Here is a 19976-nt window from a genome sequence, read left to right as displayed (position 1 = left end):
ATGATGAATTGAACACGGTCTTTTGAACGAAGGGAAGAGCCATAACAAGTACCACTTTGGGTAGCGATACTCAAAACTGTGGGCAGTGATCCAAAGGTGGGTTGCGAGAGGAATTTTTTTTTTTTTTTTGTATATGCGTTCGACTCTGGGCATAGGCTTCACAGCCTGCTTCCAAGGCCCAGTAGTCCTCCTACGTATCATACACCTCTACATGTCACCATTTCGGCGCTAACACTCACCGTCCATATTCAATACATGATAGGGCTGTCTCATACAGGACTGGTGTATTGGTATTAGCGGGGGTATTTTTACATGTCGGCGGGTCTTCTGGTAGATCGGTAAAGTCTGCTTTACATGAAATTCAAATAATTAAACTGTTCCCTGCCCCAGCGGAGATATGAACCTGGGTCCAGTAGAACCCCAGGCCACCTCTCTACCAACTGGGCCACCGCCTTCCAGAAATGGACGTATTCATTATATTCTTACCGGCGTCGATACATCATTTATTATTATTATTATTATTTTTTCACTCATCTTAAATGTCAGGACCAACTGCCTAGCCCCGGGCTCCTACGCTCCTCATGGGGCAATGTAGGATTGGATAATGGATGGATGGATGGATTATTATTATTTTCTTTAGCTTAGGTGAAGGTATGGCGTTGCGAAGGTGCTGAATATCAACTTCATAATAGTAATTCTGTAAAAGAAAAAATTCTCTTAGTGTGTTTATGCATTGATTACTAACATTATTTGAGCAGGGAAAAGCATAAATGTTAAGAAAAAGCAATACGGTTGTGGCTAGGAGCTAGATGCTGTACAAAATGTGTGTGTGTGTGTGTGTGTGTGTGTGTGTGTGTGTGTGTGTGTGTGTGTGTGTGTGTGTGTGTGAGAGAGAGAGAGAGAGAGAGAGAGAGAGAGAGAGAGAGAGAGAGAGAGAGAGAGAGAGTTTGGTCGCCAAGACATTGAAAAGACCAATGCTTTCAGCATATGTTTTATTTACTTAACTGAAAATATAATTTATCATTTTTACACTATAAAAACATTCATGATAACTACGATCGGCTCAATATTGATTACTCACCATATATATATGTGTAGAATGTTATTATAGCTGTTAACTCCAAGTCGGATGGTTTAATTTAAAATTCTCTAGCGTAAGTCCCTGTCAGCTTTTGCTGCCTCTCCCTGTCTCCTTGCCATCTCATCGTCCCCATATCGTACGTTCATTGGCCGCCTTTTTTGTTTCCTAAGTTCTGTTGATACACATAACTGGAATGTCACACTCAATAATGCAAAACAGTTCACAGAAGTAGCTCATATTTCTTAAAGCTTGCCTGATTATTCTTTACGCTTAAGAACAGTGGTGTTTAATTATTAGTGTCTATGCTTTGATGTGTCCGCAGTGTTGCAGAACAGCAAGGAACATTCATCAACAGTAAGAGTTTATAAGCTGCTGCTGCTGTGTGTGTGTGTGTGTGTGTGTGTGTGTTAGTGAGAGAGAGAGAGAGAGAGAGAGAGAGAGAGAGAGAGAGAGAGAGAGAGAGAGAGAGAGATTCGTGGAAAGGTGGGGATTGCGAGCCTCTACCAACACTATTTAGTGGGTCGAGGGACAAAGAGTTTCAGAACCACAACGTTACAGTTATCATTTCTATTTTTATGCCTTCACCCAACTATGGTGGTCTATCTGTGCGTGAAGGCGTGCATGGGTCCTCGCATTCGTAACACTTTCGTGGCCGAGACATGCCCTGAGCCCTTCAACTGATTTCCACCAAACTTTTTTCAGTGATGCAATATGAGGAGATGATGAACTTAGTAGGTCAGCTAGTTCGATGGGTCAAAGGACAAGAACTTAGGGGGTCCATTAAATTGATCCTAGTAGGTGCAATATCTCTTGAACCCCTTGCCATATCTTAACCAGACTTTTGTTTGTGATATAGTATGAAGAGATGATGAATTGATTAGGTCAGCAAGGTTTAGGGATCAAAGGTCAAGGTCATATGGAGTGGGCACAATGTCTCCTGAGTCCCTTGACGGATTTCAACCAGACTTTTGCCAGTGATAAAGTATGAAATGACTATGATCTGATTAGGTCAGTAAAGTCAAGGGGTCAAAGGTCAAGGCTGTATGGGGTCGACTCAGTTTATCATTGTGGCTGTGATATCTCCTGAACCCCTCCATGGATGTTGATCAGACTTTTGTCTCTGATACGGTATGAAGGGACAATGATCTGATTATATCATGGAGGTTGTATGGTGCGTCCATGCACAAGGCTTGGCGGAGACATGTTGAATGAAGCTTTGAGTCGACAGCTCAAGGCCCAGGTTCTCAGGTGTTGAAATTATTCATGTCCTATGATGTACAGGATGTCAGACGATATTTTTTTTTTCGACATCAGGAGCTTATTTTGGCAAAAAAAAAAAAAAAAAAAAAAAAAAAAAGATGTTATATCAACATCTGTCCACTTCTGAACCATGTGGACTTTTAAGTCCTGATGACTGTGAGGTTAGAAGAGGTTCCCCTCATGAATAACCATAAGGTCATCACTAACCTTAGCCCCATAACGCTTGAGAATCAGATCCCTGTTGATATAGCATTTCTGACTCTTGAAGTTTCTGATTTTATATATATATATATATATATATATATATATATATATATATATATATATATATATATATATATATATCCATATGAAGACCTTTTGTGTTATCAATATCTGTGCGACACTAGCAGTATTACATCCAATTTATGCAATGCAGTATATATATATATATATATATATATATATATATATATATATATATATATATATATATATATATATATATATATATATACTATATATATATATATATATATATATATATATATATATATATATATTATATATATATATTATATATATATATATATATATATATATATATATATATATTATATATATATATATATATATATATATATATATATATATATATATATATATATATATATATATATATATATATATATATATATATATATATATATATATATATATATATATATATATATATATATATATATATATATATATATATATATATATATATATATATATATATATATATATATATATATATATATATATATATATATATATATATTCTTGTGAGGAAACGAGGTTGAATGCAAATGCAGTTTCTGCACTATTTAATTTCTGCACAATAATTTTGATACAACAGGCTGAGATACATTGATATTCATTTAGACTTTCAAGTAGCTGTCCAAATGTTAGTTTACTTGGTAACGTTTTGTTACTTCCTGGGAACATCTTCAGATTTATCTGATGGCCGGTGGAGCGAGACTTCATTATACAGCGGATGTCGATTCGTGTCACATGTCACCAAGTTACTGGTCGGTCAAGATCGTGTGATGGAAGGTGTGTGGCTATCTCACCAGTGGAATGAGTTAGTCCACCAGTGTTTGTGATTTTTTGCAAGTTGGAAGGATTTGTAAATTTTCCACCTGTGAGTTGATGGCGGGTTTCATTTCCGAAATATAAAGTGCTTCCAGAAACTGGAACCTACTCGGGTCTATTTTGCAGTCATTTATTTCAGTCCAGTTTTCGAGATGCTAACAGGTGAGCGAGGTGTTGTAACTTGTTATGAAGTGATTTTTTATTGCTCCGTTCTGTAGGTCACATGTGAGGCGCCTTGACAATTTAGTACTCGTCATTCCTACGTAGGTAGAAGGCCCACAGTTCTCACTTGTGCAATTATGTTGGTAGATGACGTGGTGTTCTTGCATGGGCGTAGTTTTCACGACAGGGCAGTTCTTGAGTAGTAGATGTGAGGTGTTGCAGGTCTTGTAGTAGGTGAATAGCACGATGCTTTTGTTAGGATCAGTGCATTCATCATTTTTATGAAGGATATTTTTCATTATTCCCTCATCTGTTTCATACTCTGTATAAAGTGATTTTTTTCATTACTGAGAGAAGGGGCATTGTACCTTGAGTACCATTTGTTAACTGGATTCTTCACGTCGTCTTCCACGTCGCTATTCAGATATCCATTGTTGACAAGAACTTTCATTCTTTTCAACTCTGAATGAACACTGTTGTATGAGAACGGTAGGTGAGGGCACGGCGGACGGAGGCACTGATGGTGAAGCCTAAATATTGTTGAGGGCATTCATAGTTGCTGTTTGGACATAGTCCTTTATCGGATGATTTTATGTAGACTGCAGTTATGAGTGGTGGTCACTAGGACATCGAGGAAGGGGAGGCAGCTTTGGGTCGACTCTTTGAAAGTGAAATGTAGGATAGAGGCATCGATGAGATGCTGTCCGATGATCTGGAGTTCTTGGATGTCCCTTACTCTAACAAAAATGTCATAGACATAGCGGCAGTAGTTTGAAGGATGGTTGTTGGTCAGTACAGTGGCCCCTATTGTATCCCCCCAAAAACCTGCCCATGGCTACATCATCTATTTGACGATACACCTTTCGAGGGGAGCAGATGAATGGGGATCTTTTTAGTACAAAGTTTCAACAGGGTGCAAAGGTAGGTTTTGGCATCCCGAGGGGCGTAGTTTCTTGATACCTATATACCAGGCAAAGGTTGAATTATATCGTTCTGCCCATGGATACATTGATAAAAGGGCTTTCGACCTTCAAAGATGTGATGATGTGGTCTTCTGCAGGGGGTGTATCCTTCAAAAATATCAAGGAACTGCTGTACGTAGGATGTGAGTATTTCATTCAGTTTCCTTGCTATGGAGTAGGTGGCAGTTAGGATATATGAGATGATGAGGCAAAGAGGGGTAGCCTGGCATGTGTGTCGTGATGTTGCCATATGCATAGCCAAGTGAGTAACATTCACATGTCAGTTTAGGGAAGTGAAGGACGTTTGTAGTGGCTTTGATGGCTTCAGTCACGAAGTTGATTTCTTTCTTAATTTCTACCTTGGGATTGCACAAATGAGGACTGTTGGCCTCATACCTACATAGGAATGGCGAAGGCTAAATTGTCAAGGGGTCTCGCATGTCACCTACCCTATGGATTGGCAAAAAACCCACTACAAAACCAGTCATAACACCAACCTCACCAGTCAGCACCTCAAAAAGTTACTGAAATAATTGACTGCGAAAAAGACCCATGTGGACTCATGTTTCTGGATGCACTTTACATTTCCAAACTGAAACTTGCAACCAACTCGCAAGTCGAATCCTTCTCAACATGCAAAAGATAAGAAACATCGATGGGCTAATTCATTCCAGACACCTTCCATCACATGCTCTTGACTGACTAATCATGTAGTACCACGTGTTTGCATCCGCTATACAGTATAATGAGGTCTTGCTCAACCTGCTGTCAGATTGGTCTGAAGATGTTCCTAGGAAAGAATGAAACATTACCAGGTACACTAACATTTGGACAGCTACTCTAAATGAAAATCAACATAGCATAGCCTGACGTATCAAAAGCAATGAGCTGAAATTAAATAATGCAGAAACAGCAGCTGCATTCAACCACACTTGTTTACAAAAAAAATATCTTACCTGGCTATTCAGTTACTAAAACTACATGACAAGGGCAGCAGGGACACAGAGTTTACGTGAAGGTTCAGGAAGGAACCTGTGGAACACCAACTTCAAGAAAGGCAGAAACTTGCCACACAAAATAAAGAAACCATTCAAGTTCATGCAAGATGGAAAGAAGCCAATATCCCCGAAGATAATTATATGAGAATCCGTTGGAGATGAGTTCCAGCAACTTCAGCAGCAACACTGTTATGATGTGGAATTTAGAAACATTGTCAAGCGTTCCAGGATGTGTGGGAACAATATTAAACTCCCCTAACCACAACCTTGACTTAACACAGGAACGAGAAGAAGTACTAAATATGGGACTCAACTGCCACTTCATAACTAAACCCCGATCCCACCATAAGAGGCTTAATATTCAAGTTCTCCTTGATGATTTTCAGAAATTGGAGACAGAAGAGAGAGTCAAGACTACATAAGAACTCCAACCCTCCCTTATTGCCAAAGTTTCTACAACAAGCGTCTCTTTCTAAAGCAAACTCATACGCATACAATACCTGCAAGCAGCCAGACAACTTCGTTCAAATGAGGACATCATTTTCAGTACAGCAGACAAGACAGAAGCTTTTGTTACCATTTCGAAGCAGGATTACCTACAAAAAAATGGATAACATCTTCTCTGACATCTCCAAGTTCACGAGGATTAATCCCAATCCCAATGAAAAAATAAACAAAAACGTCAACGTTGTGACTGAAGCTATCAACGCCACTACAAACGTCCTCCACTTTCCTAAATTGACAGGTGAATATTCCTTTGGGCATGCATATTACAACATTAAGACACACAAGCCAGGCTACCCCCATTGCCCTATCATCTAGCAGATACTGACTTCTCCCTGCTCCATAGCAAAACAAAATGAACGAAATATTCACACCCTGTGTACATACTGACTGGCGCCTGACATCAGCAACCCAGTTCCTTGAGATTCTGAAAGATGCATCCCTTGTAGAAGACCTCGTCATCGCATTTTTGGTTGTTGAAAAACTTTTTTCCAACGTACTCGTGGACAGAACGATACATTTCTTCTTCGACTAAGTATATAGGTGTGAAGAAACTTTACCCCTCAGAATGCCAGAAACTACCCTCCACACCCTGTTGGAGCTATGCTGTCTCCGTCTGCCCCTGAGGAAAGATGTATCGCCAGATAGTTGGTGTTGCCATGGACAGTCCTCAAGGAGTTCTCACTGGAAACTCTTTTTTTTTTTGGGGGGGGGGGTACGATTGAGGCCACTATATTGACCAACAACCATCCTTCAACCTAATGCCTCTGTCTGGACAACATTTTCATTAAAGAACATCCAAGAACTTCAGATGTCAGACAGCGCCTCATCGATGCCTCCAGCCTAAATTTCACTTTCTAAGAGTCTCCCAAGGCTGCCTCCCCTTCCTGGATGTCCTAATGAACGGCTGCAACTCTGGATTCATATTGGCAGTCTACATACGAGTACAGTGATCTAATAAAGGGCTATGTCTCAACAGCAGAAGTGAATGCCCTCAGTGGTATTTAGACTCCACCACCCTCACCCGCTGTTCCTCATGAAGCAGTGCTCATTCAGAGTTGGAAAGACTTAACGCAAGTTCTCATCAATACTGGATATCAGAATAGCGATATGGAAGACGAAGTGAAGAGTAAAGTTAACAAATGGCAGACAACTACAGCATCACATCTCTCAATAACGAAGAACTCGCTTTGTGCTACGAGAATTATATGTGTACAGAGTATAAAACTGAGAAGAGGATAATGAAAATTATCATTTATCGTGATGTCAAATGCACAGGTCCTAACATAAACATCGCATTTACCAAAAGACCTGCAACACCTCGCACGTACGTTTGCTTATATATATATATATATATATATATATATATATATATATATATATATATATATATATATATAAAACGTTGGGTCTGGTTAGTACTTGGATGGGTGACCGCCTGGGAACACCAGATGCTGTTGGCATCCCTACGTGTCAAGTGGGGTTGGTGGAGAATTAGTGCCCCTCCCTGTACAACAATTAACTCTAAGCCGTTGACCACCCCGTTTGGGATACATGGCGTCTGGCAATGAAATGAAATGATGATATATATATATATATATATATATATATATATATATATATATATATTTATATATATCTATCCCGCATATATTTAGTTTTATATATATTTATATATATATATATACAGTATATCCTATATATATATATATATATATATATATATATATATATATATATATATATATATATTAGGGTGGTCCTAATCTTCGATCTTGCGAATTTTTAGGACGATACCCCCTGAAATCCTTCCATATAACACGAAAACATGTCATGCAAAATATTTGTCAAAAATATTTATATTTAGAGGTCGCCTTTTATATTATTACGTATCGCCACATTCAGCTTGTCCCACATAGTTGTCACAGAAATGTCTTTCACACAATTTCGGTGTCTTGAAACTAATCAGTTCTGCATTGTACAGAGATTTAAATTCATAACACCTAGGCAGATTACAGCTGACTACTGTGAACCGGACGTGGCAGTTAGATAATTGTTGTTAGACCTCATGACTTGGTTATGCTGCTGATATTCGTGGTGACGATAATTTACTAGATTTCAATGACAATTTGGTATATAACAGTGTTTCACTTACTTGTTACATGCATAGAGATGTCACTGTTGTGTACTGATAGCATACAGTGACAATCTAATTGCACCTTTTAATTGCCAGCTTTTTGCTTTTACAGGCAATCTTACTTAATTACTGATAACTGGTTGAACTGTGTTGATTCTGGACGAATATGGCTTCGACGAGTGGGAGCACTGATGCTAAACCGAGGAACCTGTCTAGGACTTGGTCTGATGTCTACTTGCTCGACAAGTTGGAAGATGATATCAAAGGATCAAAATTGCCTTCAAACTGCCAAGCCCTAGGTTATGTTTTGCACCTCCATCTGAAGCAGAACAAGACAATTAAAACAACAGTGACAGCTACAATTGAAAAAGTGGAACAGTTCTGGGGGCATGCCCGTATTCCAGTTCAACAAACATGCAATTCCAAGAAAAAATTGGGGAAGATTTTGCTTCAATGGCAATCTCTTAAGAAATACAAGGGCAGGACAACACCATCACAAATCAAGGGTGAACAATCATTTAAAGATATTTAGGATGACCTTTTCGATATTGCACATGCTGACGCCCTGAAACTGATCACAATAGAAGAGGACAAGCAGCTTCTCATCAGTCAGCGTATGAAAGGTCGGCCGGGGACAATGGCAGGAATCGACAAGACCCTAAGTATCAAAGAAGCAAATGAACGCCACCATGAGTATATGGAGCTCAAACGAAGAGAAAAGACCGCCACTACATTTGTGAAGCCTCAAGAAATTGCTGAATTGGAGAGCAGCAGCAGCAGTACTTTGTCATCTGGGGATGAGTCCAGTGGTAACTGCATGACTCCTGTAAATGAAGAATTAAATGAAAGTCTTCCTTCACCACCCAAACGTGGTCGGAAAGTTGAGTGAGTCAAAACTTGTCGGCCACTCTGGATCGATATCAGCTGTCTGATCGCGCTGCTCTGATAATTCTCGGAGAAACAGCAAAAGCTTTGGGTCATGATCTCAGTTCATTAATTCTGAACCGCAGCAGCAGCGACAGAAATGGTGGAAAGAGACAGCGATTAGCATAATGATTTGGTTTCTCTCCGGACGAAGTAATCATCATACTCTGGGATGGAAAGCTTCTTCCAGACCTCACTAACAATGAAAAAATGGACCGACTTCCAATCATCATCTCATCAAGTGGTAATTCTCAGCTGTTAGAAGTTCCAAAATTAGAATCAGGGACTTTTTTGCAGCAAGCACAAGCCGTGGTCAGAGCACTGAAGCGGTGGGGAGTTGCAGAAAGGGTCCAAGGCATCTGCTTCGTCACGACAAGCGCAAACACGGGTCGCCACAAAGGAGCATGCATTATGGTGGAACAGCTACTGGACAGGGAACTCTTGTACATCGCCTGCCGGCGTCACATCTTAGAACTATTTGCAGGAACTGCTTTCAAGGCAGCCACACATGTTGCACCATCACCAGAAGTACTGCTCTTCAAGCGATTTCAAACTTTTTGGAGTTCAGTTGACCAGGAGCACTTCCAAGACGCATCATCTGATGAAGTAGTCACAGCTCAGCTTGAAGATATCAAGGAGGACGTCCTGACCTTTGTTTTCACTACACTTCTGCACAAGCAGCCTCGAGATGATTACTGTGAGCTACTCGAGCTGACTGCCATCTTCCTCACTTCATTACCACAACGAGGTACTCGTTTACATAAGACCAGCGCGATGCATCAAGCATGATGGATGTCAAAGGTAATCTACACGTTCAAAGTGTGGATGTTTCATTCACAGTTTACCTTGACCATCAGTGAAGAGTGTGGTCTCCGTGACCTGTGTGTGTTTTACACACGTTTCTACGTCAAGGCCTGGATAAGAGCACCACTTGCAGTGAGCGCCCTGCAGAACGACCTGCATCTGCTGCAGGCCCTAGTCGACTATGCCACCATCAACAATGAGATTTCAAGAGTAACAGCTCAGAAAATTGCCTCTCATCTGTGGTACTTGAATGAAGCGCTCATGAGTCTTGCACTGTTTGATGATAACGTCAGTCAAGAAGTCAAGAAACAGATGGTGCAAGCTATGAATTTCAATGATGGTATGTAGGATCCTCCCAAGCGAGTGACCATTGCGATTGGTGACGTTCGAGGAAAGACTGTCGCTGATTTCGCCACGATGCAGACACAGAACCTCTTCAAAAGACTGAATATCGAATATGACTTTTTGAAGTTACCTATTGACCAATGGTATGAAGATCGTACATACGGAAAGGCGCTGGCATGTTTGCAAAAACTCACAGTAACCAATGATCACGCTTATTGAGACCTTCTCCGGTCGTCTAACGAAGGATGAAGACCAGCTGCAATACATCCTACAAGTTGTGGCCGACCACAGACGCAGAGTTCCTCATGGAGTTAAGCGACGCCTGCAGCAATGAATGGTCAATGATTTGGTTAGCGACATATTGGTCATTTAATAATGCAGAAGTGACTGTATTGATACTCGTTTATTGGTATTACAATTAAGTGTTCATCAAAAATCTATAACTTGCTTTGAAGCAATTCAGATTAGTTAATAAATACATCTACCTTTTTCCAAAATTAACCGTTTGTGACTTTCTATGAGCTGATATCGTATCTGAAAAATTCATAAATGTCAGAAAATTTCAGATACAAAATCCTCTGAATATACACGGTTTGACTCTTATACAGTGATATTCAAGGGCAATGAGCAACCTCTAAAAATTATTTGTCAAAAATATTTCACATACAGTATTTTTAACCTATTTAGAATCGTTTGAGTGGGAATGGCATTTGAATGTTCGAAATCGAATTTTGGCCCTACTTTATAAGGACCACCCTGATATATATATATATATATATATATAAACTTGCTGTGGTGCATAAATTGAAAATAATATTGCCATTATCATATATCTATATCTATCTGTCTATCTATCTATCTATATACAGTACATATATATATATATATATATATATATATATATATATATATATATATATATATATATATACACAGTATATAAAATCATCATCATCATCATCATCCGGACCTCCTTTCCCACCCTAGGGCAGGGTGAGGAGTAGCAATGTCCAGACAGCCCAAATTTGCCCAATCCAATGGGCCACGCGTCCATTCACTTAACATTCAAGCCCCCAGAATCCTTGCTCTATCGGATACACCAAGAACATTCACCACGGTCTGTAGCTGCACATAATCGTATCCAATAGAGCCAATCCAGATGCTGCCAATATAAAAAAAGGGTGCCAAAACTCTCTGATCATGCACTTGTCCTCACAACATTCATCCAGCCTGCTCGATCTCCTGTCAGTTCCCTAGCCTCACCAACTTCCAAATGTCTCTTCCTCACACATTCATCCACCATATCTCTCCACCTTCTGCTTGGCCTACCTCGCCTCCTCCCTCCTTCGAATTCGCTTAGATATACCTTTTTCACCACTCTCTTGTTATCCATTCTCTCCACATGACCATACTATCTCAGTACAGTCTCTTCGATTCTGGTGTCCACTGACTTCCTCACTCCGCATCTTTCACGAATCACATTATTTCGTATCCTATCCACCCTCTGTACTCCACATACATTCCTCAGCAGTCCCATCTCCACTGCTCTTACTCGACTTTTAATTTTCATGCCACACCAGTCTCACATCTATATAATAAAGCTGGCACTAACACTCCTTCATGTAAGCCTCGTGCAGCTGCAACACTCAAGCCTCTGTTTCCTATCAAGGCGTTCATTGCACCAGCTACTTTTCTTCTTTGTGTCACTCTACTTTCAGCTTCTTTTGCACATTTTCCTCTCTTTTCTTTCACTGTACCCAGGTATTTGAACTCTCTTACCAATTCCAGTCTCTCTCCATTCACTGTTACATCGCACTGGGAGTCACGTTCTCTCTCAATAACCATCACTTTACTCTTTTCTTCATTTACTCTCAAGGCATGATGCTTACAGTCACAGCAAAACCCTGCACTAGCCTACCAAGTTTCTGTCCGGTACTTGCAAGCAGTACTGCATCATCAGCATACAACAAATTTGAGATATTCCATCCATCACTGTGCATTACCAACGCCATCTCTCTCCCCATTACTCATGTTTTTGCTTCACTCGTCACCCCATCCATATATATATTGAACAATCATGGGGACATCACAGAGCCTTGTCGCACGCCCACACCGATCGTGAACCATTCCTTAAGATGCCCATGAACCCTTACAGCTGCGTCACTACCATCATAAAAACTCTTGACGGCACGTAGCAGCTTACACTGTACACCGTACATGCGCAAAACTTTCCACAATCCTTCTCTGTCCACTTTGTCATAATATGCTTTTTCTAGATCCATGAATGCCATAAACACCTTATGGTCTTTCTCACAAGCCTTCTCTACTATCTGTCTCACTGCAAATTTTTGGCCAAGACATCCTCTGCTACCCCTAAAGCCACCCTGTTCATCACTCAAAATGACTTCTGATATCTCTCTTACTTCTCTCAACAATAATTCTTCCATATACCTTCCTCGCCACATTCAACGAACTTATGCCACGATAATTCTTGCACTCACTTTGCTCACCTTTACCTTTGTACAAGGGTACAATCACGGCCTTCTTCCACTCTGCAGGCACAGTTTCACTCATTCATGCCTTCTTACATATCTCCAACAAGCACTTCATTCCACTCTCTCCACTACACTTAAGCATCTCTGCATATGCCTCATCAACCCCAGCTGCTTTCCCGTTTTTCAGCCACTTCACAGCACTCTTCACCTGTGCAAGTGTCAAGTCTCCTGGTACTGCATTCCTTCTCTACACCCCCCCAAAACCAATCATGTTTACAGCCACTTTGCTCTCTCTATTCCCATTCATCAGACTTTCAAACTATTGTTTCCATCTGGTCCTTACTTCATCTCCATGGGTTAGGAACCTACCACCTCCATCCTTCACACCATCACATTTATTTCTGCTTTCACTTCTACGTTTCTGCACCTCTTTCCAGAATAACTTTCTATTTTCATAGTAGTTCGCATTCATTTTGCTTTCTAGATCCTCATTTACCTCCTTCTTTTTCCTCTTCACTAGTCTCTTTACATGCTTCTTGCTCTCAACATATTCAGTTCTTATTTCAACTGAACCCTTGTTCTGTAACCACTTTAGCCATTTCTTCCTCTTTTCCTCCACCGCTTTCTTTACTTCATCCCACCATGCTGTACCTTTCTTCTTTGTTGGTACTCTTGTCACACCACACACCGCTTTAGCATTCCTAACTAAGCAGTCCCTATATGCATTCCAAAGGCTGTCAAGATCCATTTCATTCCAATTCAGTAATTCTAACTCCTCCTCTACTTTGGTCCTGTAATCATGTCATTTCTTTGATCCTCAGCTTCTCAACTTTCAGTCTTTCTCCCTGACTGCTCCTCTCTCTCCTGATCCACGTCACTCCTCTCAGCTTGATCTTGCATACCACAATCACATGATCTGACAGACCTCCCCATCGTCCTCTCACGGCCCACGTATCAGCAACCATTCCCATCATCAACCTCTCCACGAGCACGTAATCATTGAGGCTTCTTTCAACACGATCCCCGTTCCCTCTATACCATGTATATTTATGTGCATCTCTGTGTTTGAAATACGAGTTACAAATGCACAACCCCCTCTTCTGACACATATCCTTTAGTTTCTTCCCAGTATCATTTTCTCCTGGTTCTCCATAACAACCCATTTTGTCATCCTCAGGACCAGTGGCTACTCTTCCATTCATATCCTCCATTATGATCACTTTATAGCTCCTGGGCATTTCTCCCACTACATCACCCAGCTCATCCCAAAACCTGTCTTTCTCTCTCTCACTCCTGTCCTCACATGGTGCAAATGCTACAATCACTGCCACTTTCACCTTCTCAAACTTGAACTTGACATACATACATCTCGAGCTGACACATTTGTAGTCTCTCATTCCACTCTGCCACACTTCATTCATCAACAAAGCAACTCCTTCCTTGCATCTTCCTCGCCCATTCATTCCCAATCTTACACATTTCACACCCTCCCACTCCTCCACTTCGCACCCTTTCATCTTCGTTTCACACAATGCCATCACGGCATATCTCTCACTCCTGAACACATTCACCACTTCCACCCTCTTGCTGTCCTCATTCACACCTCTCACATTCCACATGGCCACGCGAGTCTGCCCATTTGGTTGGGGCCCTGGGCAGTTATTGGGCCGTCCGAGGCTCACTGAAACGACTGCCATGATTAAGTGATTTTGGATAGAGGAATCTGGGGGACACTTAACCCTGCCAGAAACCTCGGTTACATGGTTACCACCCAGTGTAGTAAATGGTTTCCTGGGTACAGGAAACCATTTGGCTTGTCACTCAGTGTAGAGATCATACTGTACATATTATATATATATATATATATATATATATATATATATATATATTGACATGTAGAGGTGTATTGTATGTAGGAGGACTATTTGGCCTTGGGAGCAGGCTGTGAAGTCTTTGCCCAAAGTTGGACACATATAAAGAAAAAGAAAAATAATATATATATATATATATATATATATATATATATATATATAAATATATATATATATATATATATATATATATATATATATATAGATGCAATAGATTCACCATGGGGGAAGCGTAGTCTCAATATGAAGATAAACACCAACGTAATCAGGAACATCTTTAATAAATTGGTGACGTTTCGACAACTCGTTTGTCATTTTCAGACCTATAGAAAATACAATAAAATCAAAGTAAACACTATGTCTATGATAAAAATACAAAAATTTAAGTAAAAAACCAAAGTAAAACACCATGTCTGATAAAAATACAAGTGACGAATTATTATGATAAAATGAGGAAATAAATCATTCATAGCTAAAGTTGATGGGATGCTACTAAGTACAAGGAAAAAAAAATACATGTAATAAGACAATACCTAAGTCAAACCTTAAAAACAGAGAAGGGGCGTGGAGCAGTCGTGTGTGCCCAGTGTGGCCTGTAGGTGGTGAGTGAGGAGTGATTCAACCAGGAGGCGTGTTACCTCGTCACGACAAGCGTGGACAACAGAAAAATCAGATTCGCTTATGGGGTGGCCTAAGACTTCACAGCAATTTCGGATGGCAGAGAAAGGTGGCTTAGCCATAGGTAGACAGGTTATGACCGTCCCCGATGTTCTGCAATTCTTACTCGTAATTGCCTCTTAGTCTGTCCAATATAAGACACATTACAGCGACTACATTTATAATTATAGACAAAAGGATTGCAGAGCGTCAGGGATTCGGTCTTTATGTTTGAACCATTGTCCAATGGTGTTGCTGGGTTTGAAAATTGTTCTAAGACATACTTGAGGGTAAAATTCCCTAACTAAACTCGATATATTATTACGTATGGAAAAACTTTTTACCGAAGTTTTCGTATTTTTATCATAGACATGGTATTTACTTTGATTTTATTGTATTTTCTATAGGTGTGAAAATTACATATATATATATATATATATATATATATATATATATATATATATATATATATATATATATTATGGTTATGACTTTGATTTTTTTTTAAATTAAAAGGTATGTTGTATCATAAATTGATGGACTTATGTTTCCCTTATTCCTCTTAGTTTTAGAAAAAGGTCACTCCCAAATAAAAAATGGATTACCATATATTTATCATTACCACAGGCAAGTTTTATCATTTTCTTAATCTTTATATTGATTTTTTATAACTTTATAGACATTCACAGAAGATTTTAGAACTGTTTAGAACTTCTTAGAAAAGTTTGTAATGTTCTAGTATGGTTTAACAATGTTTAGTACATTCTAGAATAATCTAAATATTATAAAACGAGATGCAGTTTTCAACGTCTAAAAGTTATCTTCGCAGTTTACAGGTGAAAAATCAACAAAATATCTGCGTAGTGTGTTACTGTTGTATAGCAGATATTTTTGTTTTTCAAATAAGCATGATGTCACACACAAGCGGTGATATTAATGTTCAGAAGAACAAGGATGTCTGGACCAATAATTTGGTGCGGTTCCAGCAGTCACATAGAAGAAGAGGAATTGTGCCTGTAGAAGAATCTTCATTAGAAGAAAAATGCAGAATGCCAAATCAAATGCAAGTTGTTGGACGTTACCAGTTTCTTGGAACAAAAATCAGATTAAGAAAAGAACGAATAATTGAAATTTCCAAAGAAGTTACAAAATTATGAGAGAAGACATTGAACTTTCCACATGTGTCAGATCAAGCAATACAAGCAAAGCTTGACAGGATGCTAAAATCTTACAATGAATGTGCCAAGAGGGGAAAGTATGATGCCCTAAATGAACTTTTGATATCCCAAAAGTAAATGGTCAATGGTTTTCCACTGAAGATAACTCTAACACCTACAAGTGCAAAACAATGAGAAATGGGATACGAAACGGGTCAGGTTGCAAGTAAGGAAACCATTCACCCTTCAAAAAGACGAAAACTGCCTGATGACCCTATATCTCCATCAACATCTTAACGATCTTTCATCTAGTGGTAGTTGCAGTGAATCTGATGACAGCAAATATAGGGATGAAGATGAGATTAATCATCCACCAACCAGAAAACAGAACAGAAGTATAGTTACAACTAACTTGGTGATATCCACTGGAGTATCGACAAATAAAACAGCTAAAATATGCAGACAGTTGTCACATGATGGTATTGACATTCCAGCTCCAAGTCAAGCAGCAATTTACTAGTCAATATACACTGAGGCTGCTACACCGAAGGAGGAGATGATTGAAAAGTTACAGTTGGAAACATGGTCTGTACATTTCGATGGAAAGCAGATTGATGAAAATGAGTACCAGGTAGTACTACTTAAAAATGAAAGAACCGAAATAAAATTGGATGCATTGCATTTGGAAAATGGCAAGGCTGAAAATATTGCTGAAAGAATTGCAATAGTTATTGATGAATACAACTTATGGCATGCAATAAAAATGATAATTGCTGATACAACTAGCGTTAACACATATTTAGCGTTAACACTGGGAAAAAGAGTGGAGTTGTTGTCAGATTACAACAAACGTTCTCAGATAAGAGTAAAAAAAAAAAAAAGAAAATTTATCAGTTGTCAGCGTCACGTTCTGGACAGGATTCTCCGTTTGGTGATGGATGAAGAATTTAGCTCTAGCACCAGTTCTCCAAACATTGGATATCCATTTGTATCACAAATAATAAAGAATTATGAAAAACTAAAATCACAGTTTGTTAAGGGAACAGAAAAGATCCACGATAAATCACGATGGAGAGTTGACAATGAAGTTTTTGTACCATTTAACACGAGTGTATAGATTCTTTGAAGAAAATGGGCATTTTCCTTTGATTAACTTTTACAAAATTACAAATATCAGTAATGTGAGGTGGAATTCAAGAGCAATTCTCGTTATCCTTGCATTCATTCTTATACCTACAACAAGGAAGACATTGGAGAAGATGTGCAGATTCATTTCATATGAATGGGTAGAGTACTGGTTTACTAATCAGATGTAAAATGAAAATGACTTCAAGAACTTGTCAGAGATATTGAAACCTTACAAAAAAGTACTAAACTCATTGCAAAATCACTGGAAGCAGGAGTCATCCTTACTCAAGATACCAAGAAGTAATCAGTGTGCAGAACGTGCAATCAAAGTGATGCAGGAACTTCATGCTGCCTGAAACAAAGCTAAACCGCAGCTTAGTTCTGGGTAATACACAGTGATTTTAAGTATTAATGCATTTGTATATGTTTTTTTTTTTTTTTTTGTTATTATTATACATGTAATTATACACTTGCAAAAATCGAATTTTGTATTTCGGGGTGACTTTTTTTTTTAACTCAGAGGAATAAGGTTTTTTTTTTCTTTGTTTTTAAGCAAAAGTTCATTGACTTGAGGTACAACAGCTATGTTGATAAATTGAAAATAATAATGCTAGTTTCGCACAAATTTTGTAAACCTGAAGGTCCTTCATATATATATATATATATATATATATATATATATATATATATATATATGCAAAATAACCACAGGAGAAATGAAAGGAGCGACAGTGAGTACTTTCGTATATTACGTCTTCAGAGAGAGACAGAAACGTAAAGGGTAGAGGTCTTTTATGTACCCTTGCAGCAGGTAGTGGCACACAGAACAAAGGATGACCTGAATTTTTCCCTGCGGCTTAACATATGGTCACCTGCAGCAGGGAGTGGAACACAACAAAGGATGACCTGAATCTAAAAATGGGTGATGGGTGATAGGTACCTTTCTTTTTTCTTCCTTAGGGATGCACGTGACAAAGGAGGAGGGAGTAGGAGGGGAGGAAAGGGGACGGGGAGGGAGGGGGAAGGGGGAGGGGAGGAGGGGAAGGGGGAAAGGGAGAGGGGGGAGGGAGGAGGAGGAGGAGGAGGGGATAAATACTGCTGCTTAAGACCTAGAGGATTAATGCTAGGTGTGTCCCACACAGGTGTGACTACACTACCAGGAGATGACAGGGAACAATCAGTTGTTAGTCTGGGGGACTCTGCCTCCATGAAAATTTTCTTGATGTTGTTCACATACTGAGGAAACTTAATGTACAAGTAGTATTCAAATATGAAAACACCATAAAAAAAGCCCTAATCAAGAACAGCCCTTTCAGTAATTCAGGCGTTTTTTTACAAAATCCCGTGTAAAAACTGTAACAAATTTTACATACAACAATCTGGAAATGATTTGGAAACTAGAATCTCACAACATAAATACAGTGTAAGGACAGCCCAACAGAGTAGTGGTTTATTTCAGCACAAAGCATCCAGTGATCACCATATTGACTGGGCAGGCTCCAAGATTCTAGCAAGATCAAAAAGCTTAGATGAAAGAAATGTAATAGAATCTTATCTAATTTCTGGCACACATGAAGAGAATGTAAACATAAGCTATGGTCATTTTAAGTGTGATAAATTGTTAACTGAATTAATTTTAAAGCAGAATCCCCCAGACTAACAACTGATTGTTCCCTGTCATCTCCTGGTAGTGTAGTCACACCTGTGTGGGACACACCTAGCATTAATCCTCTAGGTCTTAAGCAGCAGTATTTATCCCCTCCTCCTCCTCCTCCCTCCCCCCTCTCCCCTTCCCCCTTCCCCTCCCCCTTTCCCCCTCCCTCCCCGTCCCCTTTCCTCCCCTCCTACTCCTTCCTCCTTTGTCTCGTGCATCCCTAAGGAAGAAAAAAGAAAGGTACCTATCACCCATCACCCATTTTTAGATTCAGGTCATCCTTTGTTGTGTTCCACTCCCTGCTGCAGGTGACCATATGTTAAGCCGCAGGGAAAAATTCAAGTCATCCTTCGTTCTATGTGCCACTACCTGCTGCGGGTGTGCATAAAAGACCTCTACCCTTTACGTTTCTGTCTAACTCTGAAGATGTAATATACGAAAGTACTCACTGTCGCTCCTTTCATTTCTCCTGTGGTTATTTTGCATACATATCTTCACGGTGAAGTGAAGTCTCTGCATATAGGTCCCTATATACAGATAGATAGATAGATAGATGATAGATATATAGATAGATAGATAGACACAGTATATATATATTGTGGTCGTCATTCTTGACAGTATACTCGTACCTGTTGTCCTCAGTGAAGTGTGCTGTGACTGGACCTTTGCTTTTACTTCACGCCAGGAACATCCAGATGATAGTTCCAGTTATGAAAAG

Source organism: Coenobita brevimanus, chromosome 72 (genome assembly GCF_032717465.1).
Source record: "Coenobita brevimanus isolate Jiangsu-jjx chromosome 72, ASM3271746v2, whole genome shotgun sequence".
NCBI classification, from domain to species: Eukaryota; Metazoa; Arthropoda; class Malacostraca; order Decapoda; family Coenobitidae; genus Coenobita; species Coenobita brevimanus.
The sequence above is the reverse complement of the archived record's forward strand: the minus strand, read 5'-3'. Positions refer to the sequence as shown.